The 4,334-nt window shown below is 40.3% G+C and overlaps 1 pseudogene; it reads left to right on the top strand.

Annotated features, from left to right (window-relative positions):
• The first annotated feature begins 930 nt into the window (after positions 1–930).
• Positions 931–3,344, top strand: LOC100955698 (annotated as a pseudogene).
• The last annotated feature ends 990 nt before the right edge of the window (positions 3,345–4,334 follow it).

Genomic DNA, 4,334 nt, shown 5'->3' with positions numbered 1-4,334 from the left:
TCAATTATATTCATTGCTTCCTATCAGTTCCTCCGACTTTGAGGTTAAGCAATGGGGCAATTTTTTGTTCCATTTGTTCACTGATTTATGACAAAGCCTAGAGTAATGACTACCATATATATAATAGTTTCTCAATAAATTTTTGTCAAATAAATATTAAATAATTATCTTAGGCTCAATTCCTAGCAGAAAGCTGTTTATATCAAAGGGCATAATCATTGGGTTTTGAGCAAAAAATTATCATAGAATTTTCTTTCAGTTCTCTACTGTCCAAATGGACCTTCAGCTAGAGTTAAGGACACTTGATTCTAGGGATAGTATTTGGGTCTTTTACCTATAGCCCTGTGTCCCACGTTCAGCACCTTGGATTCCACATAATGCCATATCTTGAAAGATAAAATTGATTGCTTGGAGGAGGGAATAACTGTTTCTGCATTTAACATGACAGTTAAAACTAAGGCCAAGTTGAGAGATGTGTCATAGGTTCTTTGAAAACCATCTTTGAAAATAAGTATACTTTTTTAGGTAATATGGATATTTATTTATTTTTATTTCTTATTTTTTAATTCAGATTAATATTAAGGTACAGTTGATTAGCCCATTGAACATGGGCATATATGATAGATCACACCTAACATCATATTTAATGGTGAAAGACTGAATGCTTTTCCTTACAATTGAGACCAAGATGAGGACGTTTGTTCACACAACTTATTTTCAACATATTGCTGGATTGTCTAGCCAGGGAAATTAGGCAGGAATAAAAGGCATCCAGTTTAGGAAGGAAGAAGTACTAGATCCCTGCTGTAATTAAGAGGTGATGGTAGTGACCGAGCAGCCACTGTGTCCCCAGTGGCTGTGGAGAAGGAGGGAGGGAAGCACAAACACAGCTGTGCACTGCAAGATAAGGAAAATCCACAGCCTGCAAACATGAGTTCAGACGCTAGCCAAGACATGATTACCCCTGCTCCTCCCACAATGAAAGATACATTTAACATATCAATAAAAATGACCCAGAATACATTAGAGAGCAGAGCATGTCTCTTGATCTATGACAAGATTTCCATAAGATGGAAGAGAGGAAGTGAGTTACTCACATCCTCCAAAGTCTTGCCTTTCAGGAAGACCTGGAATGCCTTACTCAAGAACAGATGAAGAAAGGCCACAATGCAACTAGATTACTAGCATTGCAATAGACTGCAGACTGCAACATGACCAATTCTTTCTTAGGCTTTTCTTCACCTCCCCTCAGTCTTGGCATGGTCATATGTATCAATGACCATCCTGGTGCAGATTTATACTTGCTGGGTGGGCACATCTAGCAAATACATATATCTCAGTATGAATAAGTAAGGAGCAAGACTACATTATTATAATTCCCAGAGGCCTATCTGTTTTCTGAAGTCACAGCCTACAATTTGTTGAAAGTCAATATAATAGAAGTGGCTATCCACGGAAGTACTCATTTGAAAATTGACCATTCAGGATTCAGTCCCCATGCTGCAATCTTTTCAGCACATCCTGATGTTGAGTGTATGATACACATCCACATTCATATTCTTGCAACAGTGACTGTGTCCTCCATGAAGTGTGAGATCCTTCCAATTTCCCAATAGTCCTTTATCCTGGAAGATGTTACCTGTTATGACTACTAAGGATCCCTTGATGAACAGGAGGAACAAATTCAACTACAGAAAGTTCTGGGGCCATGTTGTAAGGTGCTTGTCCTCAAGAATCATAGTGAGATAGCAGTTGGAGAAACAGTTGAGGAGGCTTTTCATTATATTTTTAATGTGCAAATAGCCTATGAGATAAAGGTGCAGGCATTAGCAGAGGAGGTAGAGTAGACAATTTCCTTGTATTGGTCGTTCAGAACCATAAGGCTTTTACTTACACTATTGTAGCATCTGGAGGAGGAGGCATGAATATGGGTTCCCATCAAAAGTGGAAGGTTGGCAAGATTGAGTCAGAAGGGTGAATGAGAGAACTCTAGACCAGGGGTCCTCAAAATTTTTAAACAGGGGGCCAGTTTACTGTCCCTCAGACTGTTGGAGGGCCAGACTGCAGGCCCCAGGATGAGTTGGCTGCTAGGCAGGACAGGCAGTGGTGGCAAAAACACCTGGCAGGCTGGATAAATGTCCTAGGGGGGGCGCATGTGGCCCACAGGCCATAGTTTGAGGATGTTTGCCAGAGGTATGGAACAGTCTATGCTTACAGGCATCTTCTCATTCAAGAGAAGCCAAGCACAAGAGTGATGTGGAAATCCCAGCTACTCTGACTTTTTTTTCCTTTGAAGACATTATGGTGCCACACTCTTCTCTCAAATACATAGCACAGAGACAGCAGTGTGAGAAAACAAGATGGTCAAACTCTGCAAATACTTTCATGAAAGTGAATGTGCCTGAAGAGTCTTGCAATGGGGAGACCAGTCTCAGGATCCAAATCACGTGGATGAAAGCAGAGGACTCCTCTGAATTTAGTAGTGGAAACACATATCAATATTGAATTTCCAAATTAGGTTGTTCCTTTAAACACAAATCTGAATGAGGTACTAGAAAAGAGAAATAAGATTCAGGAATAGGCAGTGCCCATAGCTCAATGGGTAAGGCACCAGCCACATACACCGAGGCTGGTGGGTTTGAGCCCGGCCTGGTCCTGGTAAACAAAAATAACAACTACAAACAAAACAGCTAGGCATTGTGGTGGGTGCCTGTAGTCCCAGCTACTTGAGAGGCTGAGGCAAGAGAATCACTTAAGCCCAAGAGTTTTAGGTTGCTGTGAGCTGTGATGCCATGACACTCTACCAAGGGCCACATAGTGAGACTCTGGCTCAAAAAAAGAAAAGAAAAGATTCAGGAACAAATACAATAGGACTTGAAAATAGCAAGACCACGATCCTAGTTGCTTGCTGGAATTGTTGTGGACAAGCCTCTTTCCATCATTCAATGGGAAGATGATGATCATGGTCCACCATCTCCTCCCAACCCATTCAGTCATCTAACGGAAGGAGAACTTTAAGAGTATAAGAAGAAAACTGAACATAAACAACAAGGCCTGGAAGATACTGAGCAGGAGAAACTATCAAATGATGCTTCATATGTTTCACAAATTCAGTCTCACACTCAGTGCAAAATATCCCTAAAACATTGGAAGAAACCCATGAGCTATTTTCCAAGAGTTTCATCTCCATGGACCTGTTTGTCATGGTAGTAAATGGCAAAGATGATATGCATGATGTTGAAGATGAACTTGCTGAGTGAGTGAGTGAGTGAGTAGGTTAATTACAAGCAAGCATGACCACAGAAAACATTGAGATTATCATTAGGTCTCCTGAAAAAAACTGAAGAAGTCCTGGGAGAAAATTGAACCCTAAATGAAGTAATTTTTTTTTTTTTTTGAGACAGATCCTCAAGCTATCCCCCTGGTTAGAGTGCCATAGCATCACAGCTCACAGCAACCTCCAACTCCTGGGCTCAAGCAAGTCTCCTGCCTCCACCTCCCAAGTAGCTGGGACCACAGGTACGCACCACAACGCCCAACTATTTTTTGGTTACAGCCATCATTATTGTTTTCGCGGGCCCGGGCTGGATTAGAACCTGCCACCTTAGGTGTATGTGGCTGGTGCCTTAGCCACTTGAGCCACAGGCGCTGAGCCTAAATGAAGTAATTTTATAATTGTTCCTACCACAATGTGAGAATGTACATTTAAATACCCCATTTAAGTTGATTATTAATATGCAGTGGTAGATCAGATTGAGGGTACATAGCAAACTGGACTTTAAGAACTGGAAAGAGGTTTTACTAAAAGAAAAAATATTATGAAAAAACTTTCAAATTTATTTCTTATTTTATATGTCAAAAAATGGCTTTGAATTTTTAAACAATTGCTAGTTGCAATTAGCTCTGTTCTCATAAAAGTATATTATAGTCACCATAAGGAGATACCTGCTGCAATTACCTCAGGGCTTCTCCATAATATCTATTGAAAAGAAATTGCCAGTGAACAAGTGAAAATTTTTATTTCTCAACACCTGTTTCACTTGTAAATCAGGTTATTATAGTTCATCATAATTTTCGACTATCTCTTGGCTCCCCATTATTTCAATTGGCATTAACAGAATGCTTTAAAAGTGTCTAACACAGGAATCTATAACATTAATTAATATACATTGGCACATAATATTTTTAATGTTTTAGGAAAAGATTCATTTGGGACCTCAAGTGGGTGGGCTCTGCCTGGTGCCTGAGCAACTCTTATCTAAACTTTAAACCTGCACCCTCTTGCAAGGTAGCAGCCCCCTGAGCTTGGCTGGACAGGCAGTGCCCACTGCCTG

The sequence above is a fragment of the Otolemur garnettii genome, unplaced genomic scaffold, assembly GCF_000181295.1.
Source record: "Otolemur garnettii isolate 467f Iridium unplaced genomic scaffold, OtoGar3 scaffold00153, whole genome shotgun sequence".
Lineage (NCBI taxonomy): Eukaryota > Metazoa > Chordata > Mammalia > Primates > Galagidae > Otolemur > Otolemur garnettii.
This window is presented reverse-complemented; position numbering and strand designations above follow the sequence as displayed.